The sequence below is a fragment of the Ursus arctos genome, unplaced genomic scaffold, assembly GCF_023065955.2.
Source record: "Ursus arctos isolate Adak ecotype North America unplaced genomic scaffold, UrsArc2.0 scaffold_3, whole genome shotgun sequence".
Classification (NCBI taxonomy): Eukaryota; Metazoa; Chordata; class Mammalia; order Carnivora; family Ursidae; genus Ursus; species Ursus arctos.
Window position 1 is genome coordinate 47,737,071 of NW_026622985.1, and position 15,609 is coordinate 47,752,679.

Sequence of the window (15,609 nt, forward strand, 5' to 3'; positions counted from 1 at the left end):
AAAGTGAACGCACTATTATTACAGACAATTATACCAGTGAGCCTCACAAATATATTGAAAGAAAGAAGTGAGACACAAAAGTGCCTAGTATATGATTTAATTTTTATGGAGTTAGAAATAGGCAAACCCCGTTTATGATGTTGAAAGTCCAGAAAGTAGTTACTTAGAGGGGGTTAGCAACAGAGAGAAGCATCAAGAAAGGTGCTGTGGTTTTTCAAAATGTTTTATTTCTTTTTGTGGTTGGTTTCTTGGGTGTGTTTACTTTGTGTTAATTCACCAAGATATCCACCTATGGTTTTCTCACTTTTCTGTATATATGTAGCATTAGAGTAAAAGAGTTTACATTTAAAAAAGCTTCACTGCTCCTTCTTACCCTCCCAACACAACAGTTAATTCACTCTCTGTCTGTTGTAAGAAGGAGCTCAGAGTTGTAAGTATAACTAAATTTTATTAAACATATGTTAAAATCAACTTATTTTTATATTTTAATTTTGAGAATTTGAGAGAAGATGCTCCCCTCTTCACTCCCCTCTCTCCAGTTTATTGTGAAATTTAAGTTTACCAATACCTCTGGTATCTCAGATAATGAAAGCCTCCAATTTATACCACCAATATATCCAATATCATACTTTTTATATACGTATCATACTTTCTATATATGTTCCAATTTATACCTCCAATATATCCAGTATCATATTTTTTATATACGTTTCACCTTCTTACATACGTTTTATATACGTTTATATATGTAGCCATTTTCCATGACATTCAGTATTTTCAATTGGAAATATTTCATTGACTGGAAGTACTAAAATGTATTTACCATTTCCTTAATTGGAGGAATTTAAGTTGTTTCTAATGGAGGAAATACTTTTTTAACAAAGATGTTAACATATGAAACAAGTATCTCAAGAGTATGCTCCCTTATTGGAAACATTCAAGCTGAGGCTAGTGGAGAAGTAAGGGGAATCAGACTGCCACTCTGGTGCCTGACAAATATTAGGCTTTTCAAAGGTGTCTGTGGAATGAATGACTGTGTTTGGAAGTCTTTCGCATTCTGATCGCCTAGGATATGTGAGCAAGCAAAGTCACAAGAATATTGTGAAATGTTCACTAACTGAGGCTATTGGTGTATGATGGTGTCTGATTCTAATTATTACATCCACATATATGATTCCTGGTCCAGCTCCCGGGATTTGATATTTATTCATCAACTTTGCCATTGTTTTAAAAATAGAAGATCAGCACCATTTATATTGCTGGGAGCCTTTACTTTTGGCAAATGGTAGATAAGATGTCTCCAAAAGTGGCTTTGTTTCAGTGATGGAAGAATGTTTAACAGAGCATGTACACTTTATTTTTATTCCTCATTACTCTCGCACAGTGCTAGTTATAGGGTAGACACTTTTAGTAACCTTCCTTGAATGATCCAAGTATTTTGTAGGACCAACCTATGATTCCATCATTATCATTCTTCACTTAACCATGTGTAAATAAATTTAAGACTTTGAGAAGTGATTTATTATTTCAAGAGTTCTTTTTTTCTTATTGAACACAGGGGTCTAAAATTAAATTGTACTTCCACTGTTTCTTCATATTTATACCATAACTAATATTATTATTTAGTACAAAATTTTTATCCTATGCTTCTTTTCTTTACATTTTTGAGAAGAGGCAGAGCTCCAGAGATTATATTATGATTGGTCAGGTTTTTTTTTTTTAAGATTTATTTATTTTAGAGAGTGCATGTGCACACACGCACGTGCACAAGGTGGGGGGATGTAGAGGGAGAGAATCTTCAAGCAGACCCACTGCTGAGTGTGGTGCCTGACTTGGGGCTCAAACCCATGACTCATGAATTATGACCTGAGCCGAAACCAAGAGTCAGAGGCTCAACAAACTGACCCGCCCCATGATTGGTCAGTTTCTTAATCAGAAGGAAAGGAGAGTTTTGATCATGTATCTCTTACATTTCCCCTTTGAGTGCAATGAAGTAAGAAATACAAAATGAAGGGAAAGTATCAAGAAGGGGAAAGAAAGCAGTAGAGGTTACATGTCATTTGTGTTTCCACGTGGCTATATACTAATATATGGATTATATATACATGTATCTGTGTGTGTGTTTGTGTGTGTACATGGATAGATACGCATAAATAATAGGGAAGACCAACTGACCAGAACTACAGATTGTACAAATCCCACATGTGGAGTTCCCAGACACAACACATTCCCAGTTTCCATATTATTTGTAGCCACTGATTTATCTGGAATTGGAGGTACTTTCTGAAAAAAAGAAGGGCTGGCCTGTCAGCCCTATTGGCATATTTAGTAAACTGTGTGATATGGGTTGGCTTAGAGAACAGAAGGCAAATTTTAGGAGGAGCTTTGCAACCCCTAGGAAAGAATTCATCCTAAGGAAGAAGTCTGCGTCAATGACATGGGCTCAGGGGGAAGTGAGGCACTGGGGGGAACTGTGGGTTTGAGAATAGCATGGTGGTTTCACTGAATCTGCCCCAATCTGGCAATGTTTATGGTAGATGCATATCCCAGGGTGTTAAGGTTTGTGTGGAACCTAAAAGAGATGTGGTACAGGAGTATTATGTCTAAAGTAATTTTGCTGTGGGAGCCATCTGAAGTCAGCGTCTGCTTTATTAATCAGGAGCCTTGAGATGTTAGTGAGGGTGGCGTGAGGGTTGTGGAGCAGGTCATCATGTTACAAGACAGAGCCCAGCAGCAGAGTGTGAGGAGTGGTGTGACCAGAGCATCAAGGCAGTGACCTGAGTCCTGAGCTAAGCCATGGTAGCAAACTGAGCTTTGTGTAACAATCTTTCAAGAGCAGGAATTGGCCCGAATGAGCAAGATGGCTAAGGCCAGAGTATAAAGTAGAAGCGGCAATAGGAACTTTGGCCAAGATAAACGTATAAAAATGATACTCTCAGAAAACAACCAGAAATATCAAAAGTGAATCTCAGAAGCTAAAGCTGATACAGTGGGGGCTAACAAGCTAGAGTTTGGGCCTGATTTGTCAAGGGAACTTTGTGTGACGCCACAGGTGGGTAGGCCTGCCATTTACACATAAAGGGAGAGCATGTGAGTAGCAGCTTATAAGCAGCAGCAATATATAATATGAATATTTTGGACATGCATATTGTAACACTCCATCAGGAAAAGCCAAAAAAAAGTGATGCCTGTTTCCCAATGCAAGTTAAACATGCTTTCACTTTTTTCTCATTACTGTGAGACTTTTTACAACATAAATTATAAGGTACTCATTGAATAAATTTATATCTTCTTATCAGAATTTTCCTTAGGCATGTCTCTATTCATGGCTTCTGAGTGAAAAATTGCTTTTCATATGTCTGCTGTGTCAAAAGACTGGAATTTGAAGTTTATCTTTTTATTTATTGAAGATAGTCGTCTGCTTCTTATTTCTTATGCATTTCTCACACTGGGTTATTTCTGATAATGTTAACCTATTTCTAGGTATAATAATGATAAAAGCACTAAAGTCCAGCATCAGCATTGACACGAAGAGGAATGTGTGTTAATTCTGGAGATAAAAATCATTTGGTTAAACAGATCAAAAGTGTACCTGATAGGCCCCTGCAGGCATGTAATGGTTAATACATATAAATAAGTAAATGTTTTTCTCCTGGAATGTCAAATCTACAGAACTGGTAGCAGCTTCCTAGAGTACTGTGTTAAGAGGCTGAGGCTTGGTGGCAAGGAATCGGTAATGCTTATCTGGGAGTGGTAACCTAGTGGCTGGGTGGTTGTGGCCTCTCACCTATTTGGCCACATATTTGTCAGTTCTGGTAAAAAAGCTTTCCTTAACTAATTAGTTTAACTGGTTCGCTGTCACAGTATACAATAACTTATTTTTTGTTGCATTTCCAAAGTTTTTCTACAGAGGTTTAAGTAAATGTCAGTTAATGTATGCAGCAATCAGAGACTAAATTATAAACATGTGTGAATAAGATCTAGTTAAAATGATATACTTGCCCAAGCAACCCATAGATGAAAACCAGAGTTCCATTTAGACTGCCTACAAATGAAAGGTAAGGGATTCCTAAGCTTGAACACATGGAGACATTGCTTCTTGTCAATTCAATTGCAGAAATATTTAGCAAGTACAGAGATAGTCTCAGAATTAGATTATGCACCAAGAACCTCATAATCTAATATGAAAACAGACATATTTTTCAGAAACCATAATTGCCTAAATTCATAATTATAGAATTACTAAAATTTTCTAAAGTGTTAATTATAGAATATTTAAAACCAGTTTAGATATAGCAAAAAAAAAAATATCTAGGACTTGTCTATTAATCTTATGAAAATGCTGAAGATTTACAAAATTAGAGATTTTTAAAAATTTTTTGAGCTCAGAAAACACCTTTGCATTCATAAGGTGATGAATTGCAGTTCTTCTTGGGCAGTGTAATTAACCTTCTAATTTTAGGTGGGTCACTACAATTTTGAGATTAAAGCTTTAGAAAATTTTATAATAGCAGTATTTTATATTTAAATAATGCTTTACAATTTGCAAGTGTTATGTTTTCAGATACTTAACTTGGTAATATAAATAGGTCAAGTATTCCCTCCACTTTCCATTTTAGGCATCTGTGGCTCAGAAGGTTTAAAATAGTTACTCAAGTTCACAAAGCCAGTAAAGTTGGAAGTCAAACCAGGTATTTGGGCTTTTACTCCCAAAGCCTCTTTTTTTTTTTAATGTTTTTTTTTATTATATTATGTTAGCCAAATCCTTTTTTTATGTTACATTAAGTCCAGCAAAATATATACATGAAAACAGTTAAAAAATATAAATCACTATAAGGCAAAATAAAATTTTGTTCTTTTACTTTACTTATTACTCAATTGACAACTTGTGAATAGCAGGGAACCGCTTTATTACTTTCCTAATTAAATAAAATGGTCTTCTACCTTTTATGTAGTTGTTGTTTTCAGCATTTATCCTTTAAAAAGTGGAATTGATAATTAACTAATTATACAAGTTTTATTTAACAATTCCATTGATCTCATTACTGGGTTAAATATAATCGCTTTTTTCTGTAACTGTATAAAATAGAATATTACAAATAAATTTTCATTGTGGATGTTAGTTCTTGCTGACGACAAATACTCAAACTAAAAGTTTTCTTTTACCTAAAAATGGAGAAGGATGGCATCAGAATTTACTTTCTTCTTAACTGATTTCTAATTAGTTGTCCCTGAGCACACAGGTCATACATAATTCATAGCTGTCTGTTGTCTGGATTTTTCCTTTTCTTTTTCTTCTTTTAAAGCTGAGTGCCTATTTGCTTCATTTAAAGATGAAAATTTGGATAATAATACACTGTCAGAGATGTGGAAGTGAATGTAGGAAAAAGACCAACTCTCTTCTGTTTGTTGTAAGAAACCTAATATTCTACACCTTAAGAATAGTTATGTAAATAAAAAAGGTAAAATAACTGGCTTTTTGTGCTTTAAGTTCAAGATGATTTTTAAAATAGTTTTCTCAATGCTAAGTCTCAGTGAATCCTGTAAAACTTGAACTAGAAATACTTATAGCTGTGATATTCTTGGTCCCCTTTCCCATTTAATGTGCATTTTTAGTCAGGACACTGATTTCATTACACGATAAAAAAATCCTGCAGTATTTAAGCATGTAAATGAAAACAAAATCATTTTGTATTGGTGTTTATCTCTTCTCCTCTAAACTCAGAAGGAAAAAATCTGACAAGAATCTACCAGCCAGTTCCGTGCTTTAGTAATAAGTACAATTTAAAAAAAAATGCATTATAAATAAGTGTTTTCATTTATTCATTTTCTAAAGGATGGATCCAAGAATCTATTGCAAACCTAGAAGAGCGTGCAGGAAGAAGGGGCCAGGTTGGGGATTGTAGCCAGCCGTCTAATTGCACAAGTAGGTTCACAGCACAGTTGGGTCACAAATCATGTTTCTAAACTTAGGAGATGAATCTCTACCATAAATTATTGAAAAGCACTCTGTGGTGCTCCATTCTGCATTTCCCACAAATTAGATTACCGAGAGCCATAAAGCATCTTTAGAAAGTGTTTTCCTGGCTGTTTTAAAATTTTCCTTTATCATCAATTAGTGTCAACTTTGAAAACATCAGCCATAACCAGAAAACATGAAACCAAAGGATAAAACAAAGAAGCAAGGAAACTATTCTTAAAAGAAGCAGAAGCAGGTTTTTTACCTGTTAGGAAGATGTAACTTATTAATGAATATTTGTGGGTTTCTATATCCCGAACTTCCTTGGGATAAAAATGTAATAACGTGTTACATAAATATAACTCCCACCTTTCATTTCTACATTGATACCTGTTGTGAAATAAGCATAGGCGAACTAGGATAAGTTTTGTGGAGATAATTTCATCCTGTAACGTAATTAACCCACTTGCATTATTGTCACTAAGTTCATATTTAGCTCTTGAGCTCATATGTATTCACCACTTTCATTCATAAGATTCAAAAACCTGAAAAGGAATTGGTGACAGATATTAGAAACTACGGTTATGATGACACTGTACTGAGTTTAAGACGATTTGGTCTCTCTGCTTAGCTCTTCTCTATGCTTTCTCTCATTCTGTGTTTATGAAATGGGAATAACAACCCCTTTCTCCTTGTTAAGGCATCAGTGAGTTTTAAAAAAATATTAAGTCAACAAAGAGCTGCATTTTGTCGATTGTTCCAAAGTATTGTTAAACTGCCTCACCTAAATCAGTCAAAATTGTTTTTCAGATTTTAAATGGAATATGGAGCAAAGTGCCATTTAAGATCTCTTCGATTGCAAATTTTAAAATGTCCCACTAGCACTGACTGAAGTTAAAAGAACATTGGCTCACAGAACTGAAAACCCTGGAGCTAGTAGAACCGGCTTCAGATAGAGCTGTATTCCAAAGTCACAAAATGATGTTCTTCATCCTCAGTTTTGCTACCTACGGTTTTGGCTTCCTCCTCATGTTTTATGTTACAGCAAGGCAGCAGGACAGCTCAAGTGCCCACAGTTTTTGAGGTCTTAAACTAGTAGGAAAAATGAGACTTCCTTTCCCAGGATTCCTTGCGGATGATCATTGAGTCTCCGAGGTTCTGATTAGTTTGGATATCCATGCCTCATCTTAACCCTTCCCTAATGAGCAAGGAGAGAATACATGTGTTTGTCTTTGTTTTGTTCTGTTTTGTTTATTTCAGATCCCAGAAGATACGTATGCAGTCTGCTACCACATTTCCTATAGTATTTGGAGTGAACTGCTTAATGTTCACCCCATCAATTTTTACTGCCTCACCTTTTAATTTAGGATAAAATGGAAATAATTGCCATAAAGAGAAAGGGAAAAGGCTTTTCAAGGAATGAGTTAAGGAGAAAAATTTTTAGGACATCATGAAGGTATTTTCTTTTGAAATTTCAATTTAACTTTTTAAATTAATTGCCAGATAATGGTTTTAAAAAGAATATTCTCATTATTCTTAGGCTTTTAATTGTTTCTTTCTGATTAGTTACTGCTTGCCTATCTGCAAGTGACCCATCGTATTTACAGATTGGTTAATTTTTGTATCTGCGCCTGAATGGTCTCATAACTATATGTTATAAGAATCTGTTCTAATTAATTTTCTTTCTTACCAACTGAGTTTGACATCCTCGTTAAGGCATTAGTAAGTTTTTTAAAAAAATGCTAAGTTTACAGAGAGCTCGATTTTATTGATAGATCAAAAAGTATTGTTAAATGGGCTTCCGTGTGTTTGAACGCACAGATCCGCAGAGGATAAGAATTTTTAAATCGGTTCTTCTTCGCCACTGGATAGGTCCTATTCTGTCAGGTGGGAGCTAGACCTCTGCCATTAGAAGAGACCAGCCCGTGTAGCTTAACAGGACATATGTGTATACATGGATGCACACACTGACATGAAGAGTATGGTGCTCTTTCTCTTACTTGGACGTTGAGTATGGGCAGACGTGGCTCGAATGGGGTTGGGTTTTATAAAAATGTTAGGGCTGAATCACATTTGTTTTGTTGTGACATTTGCTGCTTCACCATCAAATAGTAGGTGCAGTTGTGCTGACAACTCCTTGGCATTCTGCCCCAGGGAAGTGTTACATTATCAAAAGGGGCAGCCACCCTGTCAGTGTTAGTGTGCTGGTAATTAAAATGTGGACGTTTGACCATGATTCTCTGGAGGAAATGATCAAAAGAATATATTGAAATGAAAAACATAATGAGGCAGAGTCATGTCTAATGAGAGAGATGAGAGCTCTTTTAGGCTCAATAACTTAGAGGAGCATATGTGAAATGTGGCTAATGTTTCTGAAAGAAAATGGTTACTAGGAAACTGTGAAAAGCCCCCTAATTTTGTGACCTCCAAGCTATACCAATAAATACAGAATTCAGATCACTTTGTGATAAAACTAGTACTAACTAACCTGCTAATATTTTTAATATCCTTTTTGTTCATTTCAGAGCAAGTAAGATTTACTGTCTTTTTAAGGATTGGATACAAATTTGCAAAGACTGGATTTACTTATTATAAGCCCGTAGCCAATCCTGTTGACTGAATTTTGGTTTCTTACTGCAGTCTTCTATATCATGGCTGAGAGTAGCAGAAGAATATCTTGAAATAAAAAGATATTTGTTATTTAGTTGGCCAAAATTTCGAATTAATATCTATTAAACTCTTGACCCTACCCAAAGCAGTAACAGAGAGGACCAAGGATGTTGGCTCTTCTTTGCCACTCCCGTGAAGGATCTTTCCTTACTAAACCCGACTTTCCTACCCAGCAGACCTTACTCATTTAAAAAATTGAACCCATCATTAAAAATCTTTCCACAAAGAAAATTCCAGGCTTCACCAGTAATCTGTAACAAAAATTTAAGGAAGAAATAATATTAAATTATTCTAGGAAATAGAGATCCAGCTTCTACCTGGCAGAATAAGAGCTGTGAGTTCCAACACAGTAAAGGCAGTTTAGCAATACTTTTGATCAATAAAAAAAAAAATGAAGTTCCATGTAAACTTACATTTTTAGAACTCCTACTATAGGTGCTCTTCTCTGGCTGCTGTATTTCTTCCTCAGAAGAGCCAGACCTCATCCTGTTTCTTTGGTTTCTTTGGAGTTGAACTGAGCATGAGGGGGTAGCTTTCTTTCCCAGGCTCTTAGTCAAAGCTGTGGTCAGCACCAGCTTTGGCCAAGACACGCCTGACCCAGTTATGCCGCGGGGCTACTGCAAGGGGTTGCTGTTAGGAGCTAGCACGAGTCTGAGAAGTAGGGTTACCAGCTGAGCAAGACTGTCAGGTTGGTTAGGTGTGTCTTTGTTCCTTTGCACCTCTCCTTACTCTATTTGTCTCTTTATTTTACCTCTTACAGCAGGCTCCTGGATTCCTTTTTCTCCTTAGCTGCAAGTGCCTGAAGTCTGTTACTTCCTACTAAGTTTTAACAGATCAGTTAGAGGTTAAAGTGTTAAGAATTAACTCTTTTGGGGGTGCCTGGGTGGCACAGAGGTTAAGCGTCTGCCTTCGACTCAGGGCGTGATCCCGGTGTTATGGGATCGAGCCCCACATCAGGCTCCTCCACTATGAGCCTGCTTCTTCCTCTCTCACTCCCCCTGCTTGTGTTCTCTCTCGCTGGCTGTCTCTATCTCTGTCGAATAAATAAAAATAAAATCTTAAAAAAAAAAAGAATTAACTCTTTTGTTCTTAGATGATTTTAAAAAGATACTCTAGTGGGGTAGAAATTGGGGAGGAAAGCATACAATTATATTAAAATAGTAAGAATAAAAGAAATTTTCTAAAAATGCTGAACAAATAAATAATATTGCCTTTTGGTGCAGTATACATGCTCGGATGGTTTATTTTTCAGGTTTTTTTGTGGGGGTTGTTTTTTGAAGAGGCAGATTTTTTTTTTTTTAACAGTGAAGATAAGCTTCATTTTACTGACTATAATTGACTAATGGTAACCATAGAAAATGGCCCTTGGCCTCCAATTTTTGCTCCCCTGCCAGTGAATCAGCCTGCCTAGGGTGATGATTTAATTTTCACGGTGTTCAAATTACAAATTAACATTTGCAAGTGTAGATTTGGGGGATTGTGCTGAAGCCTAATATAGTTCTCTGAAGATGGCATGCCCCCTTCGGCTATGTTGTATGACTTCCTTATTAAAATGAAAGGAAATTGCCTGCTAGTTATCTTACAGCCTATCTTCCAGTCCTTATACTTGAGAAAGGCATTCATTGAACCTACAAAATCTGCAAACCTCATAGATTTTACTGTATCAAAACATTTCAGATCTTTAAGTTTGCACACTGCTTATGATGAAGTTAATGTGAAATGATTAAGTCAACTGTATGTTTGCTTCTGATAATTGGAATAATCCGTGAGCACAAGGTAGAATTCAAGCCCATCACCACATATGTTTCATAATACCACTAGCTCTTGTGCTTGTAGTGGAATTATAAAGGGAGCAAAGCTTTTGACAGTTGGCTTGGTTGCAGGGCAGAATAAACAATTATTTGTTCAATTATATGGAATTGTGTGGAATGATGGTATACGACGGCTGCACTTGGGGGGCAAAGTTCCTAGATTTCTATATTTTATGGTTTTCAATTTCATTCTATGATGTCAAGAGTGGATTTTCCTGAACTAATAGAAAAAGAGAGAAAGGCTACTATGTTTTCTTGTAAAGTAGATTGTGCAGAAAAATTGTTAAAAAAAAAAAAACCCTGAGTGCTCTACTGTGACTAACATTTCAACTCAACCTGTTTAATGGACTCTGGAAAATAAACAATGGTTTCTAGAAACGAGTGAAAAAGCCAAAAGAGAAAATTAAATTAGTGGCACTCTTTCTGTGGGGAACTCTATTAGCTGTGGAAAAGAATAACAAAGTCAAGACAGAGTCTAACAAAAAGTTTGTGTGTGTGTGTGTGTGTGTGTGTGTGTGTGTGTGTACATACATATACACATACGCTTCTCTCGACACACAAGGACTTTGTGGTCAGAAAAAATTTCGAGTCCTAAATACTTGGTTAAATGCTGGAAACTAAAACCAAATTGATTTCTAGAATGCAAATTATCTTTTCTTGACACAGATTGATCCTATAAAATTATAAAATTCATGAAATTTAAAAATAAAAATGTGTTATGCAGTGCTGAAGTAGACACTGGTAATTTTAGTAAAGTATAAATTAAAGTGATAACAAAGAGGACTTTTAATGAAAGTGGTCCTTCTGTAATTAAAGGATTTTTAACTATTTTGTTTACAATTAACACAAAAGACCAAAAAAGCTCAAAAAGTTTTAGTTAAATCCAACATTTCCTAAAAGATTTACAAAATTGTAACCTAGTAATAGGACATTTGCACATGATCGTGTTAGCAGCAATATCAAGCTCTCTGCTATTGGAGTGTAGGATTCCTATTTTTTATTATATAAAAATAACACCTCAATTGGTACTAGACAAAGCAACTGCTTTTTCTCTCATCTTATTTTTTTACTGGCAAATTTGAGCTGGAACTGTCACTTTTTAGGAGTGACATTGCCTACTGATATCTCTATGATAGCATCTAAAGAGACGTTGCCCCGGTTATTTTAATATCAGTTTCAATGCATTACTGATAGAATGTTTTTCATAATCCTTTAGAAAAAAACGTATTTCCTTGATTAATTTTTGTTCCCCAACCAACCAAAACCAAATTATCTATGATTTGTTTTATTTGGGGAGCTTATCAGTCTTGTTTAACCATAGGAATAAGTGGAATTGAAGCAATTTGAGCAAGAGCAGTTTTTTAGGGGGAAAAAAAATCGCTCTCCTTGCCCATTTATTGCTTACGTAGTACTGATAAAGGCCAGGTGAGGGGCTGATACGACTGTGTTTGGATGCTTGTGACTTTGTTTTGTTTTGTATAAGAAAAAGTAATATGTTCTGAATAAATTGAATTATTTGATTAAAAGATTATTTATGATACTAAGACTGTTTAAACTAATGAGACTTTAGTCAGTTTTATATGATGATGATGATGATAGCTCGCAATAAGGGATGTTACACTAAACATTTTACATTGATTATCTTGTTTATTCCTCCCAAGTGTTATATTAGGATGAAAAAAACCGAGGCCTGGAGAAGTGGAGTAATGTGCTCATGGTCACCATATTAGGAGGTGGTTTTGTTTGACTAAGTACTTAGCATTATCGTTTACTACTATCTACCTATGTATCATTTAATGCCATTTATCTATCTGTCTATCTGTGTGTCTGTCTATCTGAAACCTCAGAGTTTAAAGCACCTAATCTTAGCATTTAAAAAAGAATAGGCTGGAAATTATCAATTTGTCATAAAAAGATGTATCTTAACCTTTCAAGTAATCATGTTCTAGCAATTCCATATCCACAGTCACCCCCCAGCATTTATTCTGTCCCTGATTATTTGTTGCAGCCTCTTATCCTTTTTTCTCATATCTAGGCTTCCTGTTCTCATCTATTCTTTATATATACACCCACATAATAAAATTATTCTGATACCAGGTTCACCTTATTATTGCTATTAAAAAGTCCTGATAAAAGTCTGGACCCTTTTTTTGTTTGTTTTTCACTTTTTTTAATGCAGTAAAACCCACATGCAGAAAAGTGCTCAGTGAACATATTCTAGTTATAACCCCACAGATGAAGCCCTTTGTAATGTAGCAATCAAGTGCCCTCCCAGTTCCTGTTCTACCCTCCTTCCTATAAGTAACTCTGCTTTGATTTCCACCCATGTCATTTCATTTTACTTGTTTTTTATGTGACACATATGTGTAATTATATGGTATACATTGTTTTGTGACCAGACTTTTCACTCCAAGTTTGCGAGATTCATCCACAGTGTTTTGTTTTTTTTTTTTTAAGATTTTATTTATTTATTCGACAGAGATAGAGACAGCCAGCGAGAGAGGGAACACAAGCAGGGGGAGTGGGAGACAAAGAAGCAGGCTCATAGCGGAGGAGCCTGATGTGGGGCTCGATCCCATAACACCGGGATCACGCCCTGAGCTGAAGGCAGACGCTTAACCGCTGTGCCACCCAGGCACCCCTACAGTGTTGTTTTTAACTTTAGTTTGTTCATTTTCATTGTTCTATAGTATCCACTCCATCACTGTATCAGAATTAATTTACCCAGTCTACTGTTAATAGGTATTTTGGTTGTGTCCAGTTCTGAGCAATTGTGAATAACTCTAATATAGAATGTTTTCATGTACCTTGAGGAAGACCTTTTTTAACCCTATGAATTGTCATGGCATAACATATGAGTCCGTTGAAACTTAATGCTCAATTTCAGACAGTTTTCCAGAGTGGTTGTACCAATTTACAGTCTTGCTGGCATTGCGTAAGAGGACCGGTGTTTCTACTTCCTTGTCAGTACTTGGTGTCATCAGGCTCTGTGATTTTAACGATGCCAGTGGGTATATGGTTCGGGTTTTAATTAGAATTTCCCTGAAGATTCCTATAACTATTAAAGAAAGAAGAAATCGAAGCTATCCTTTTTTATTTGTGTCTACATTTCAGTTCTTCTATTTCTAAGGTTTTTGTTTCCATGTTCGTGAATGAAGGTAATAGTTTTCCTGTCTTGGAATCCTCTAGTTAGATTTGGTATAAGAACTATATCACCATAATGAGTTGGTCAGTTTTCCCTCAATTTTCTATTTCTGAAAGAATTTAGTGTTATTTCTTCTTTAATTTTTTGGTAGTTTACTGTTGAAGCCTGGACTTTTATTTGTGGAAAAAATTTTAATTACGAGCTCAATTTTTTAATGGCTTCATAACTATTCAGATTTTCTTACTTATTCATCTATCAGTTTCATATCCTTTGCCTTTCTAGGAATTTGTTCATTTTATTAAAATTTTTGCTTTTTCTTTTCTTTTTTTTCTTTTTTTTTTTAATTTTCCAACAATATTTTTCTTTTCTTAACAAAACCCTTTTCTAATATGTTTGAAGTGTTTAGCTATGTCTTCTTTTATATTCCTTATTCTCCGTGTTACAATACGATACTATTTTACTTATTTTGTTGTTCAAGTTGTTTTAGTTTTAGCCATTAGGAGGAGTAAATTTTTAAATCTCTCTTTTCCTGGTTAGAATATAAACTCCATGAGGATGGGTATGATGTCTGCTTTATCCCAAAAGGTTAGCAAAGAGCCTGGCATGTGGTAGAAATCAATATTTATTTCTCACAAAAATGAACTCATGAATGATGAATGAAAGGAATCTGTAAAGATGAGAAAATACCATTAAACTTATTAAGCGCTTGATGATTCCTGAGTTATCTTCATTTGCAAAGTGTTGGGTTATTTTTGAGTCTCCATACTACTCTATAGGAGGGAAGCAGATGATGCAAAAGTAAACTTAAAGCAAATCTCTGTATTGTCAGACTGTATGTGTTTAGAAAGATGAGATCATTGTTACCTTGGGTATCTGTCTTATTCCAGATTTTTATTTGTGCTTCTTAGTCACCCTGCCATTCCCTCAAGCTTTATAATAACCTATTCTCTATTGATTCAGACCTAGTTGTGGTGGCCTTGGAGTTTTTCCATAGATGACCACTAGGTTTTTGTAACTTCTAGTTTTACTTCATGGGCCAGTGTGACTAAATCAAAAATATGAAAAAGAGCTGAGAAGATTTTTGTTTGCCAGACTACTTATGTATATGTGATCTATATATCGACAGAGTTATAATGTTGACAGAGGAAGAGTGGTAGCTTATTATAATATTCTGCTACTTTCATTCTGGAGAAGAGCATTGCATTTTCATGTTCAAATTTGGGAACTTCTCACTATTATTCACCATCAAGTACAAATCTCATAAATCAAAGAGCAGTTTTAAATGTCATATTTGTATATGCTATTTCTGGGAAACACCAGATATAGTGTTATTTTAGGAAACTGTGGGTTGACCTTGAAAAACTTACATTAACAAGGGAAAAAAGCGCATATTAAAGGGTGACACATCTAACAAGGAGCTTACAAGAGCAAGAGAAAGTGTGTAGGTGTTCAATAGTAACAACCTAATCGTACTACATTGTATTCCATGAATGAGGGCAATTCAGAAAGTTCCCACAAATAGGACCTATGTAAGAACATAACTGTCTAGTAGCTTTCTTTATCATTCATTCCATCAACATTTTACAAGTCCCAGCTAAATACCAGGCTGGATCCTGGTTGCTGTGAAAATTAAAATGAGTGACTTACAGTCCCTTCCAGTGTATATATCTCAGTTTAATGGGGGGAGAACTCAGTACTTACAGGTGTATTACTCATTTTATTTATTTTAGAACTAATGAATTATAGGTAACGTCAGCTTTGAGAATAAAATCGTGTCACCTACATATGTGTCTTCTTGCATTTAATAAACCAGTTACAAGGAGGACTATGTGGAAATATGTCAGAAATTTAATCAAGGTGATCTCTGTGTGTCGTTAATTAACAGTGCTTTTATAAATGCTTATTGGCTTCTAAAACAAGTATTATTTCTTTAAACTGAAGAATCAAAAAACAAAACATCATTGATTTTAAGCTACTGTAATTTGCAAGGATAATCTTTATGTTTCCTTGGGTATCTGTTCTTG

At 35.2% G+C, this 15,609-nt stretch overlaps 1 protein-coding gene and 1 long non-coding RNA gene across 14 annotated transcripts in view; one reads left to right on the plus strand and one right to left on the minus strand.

The window, feature by feature from the left end:
* Positions 1–9,245, minus strand: part of LOC123001457 (uncharacterized) — a 31,913-nt gene extending 22,668 nt beyond the window's left edge. Inside the window, exon 1 of the long non-coding RNA XR_006410367.3 lies at positions 9,043–9,245. This is a non-coding gene — a long non-coding RNA (uncharacterized LOC123001457). The remainder of the gene's footprint in view (positions 1–9,042) is intronic.
* HDAC9 (histone deacetylase 9) overlaps positions 1–15,609 on the plus strand; it is a 906,012-nt gene that overhangs the window by 337,724 nt on the left and 552,679 nt on the right. The window lies entirely within an intron of this gene.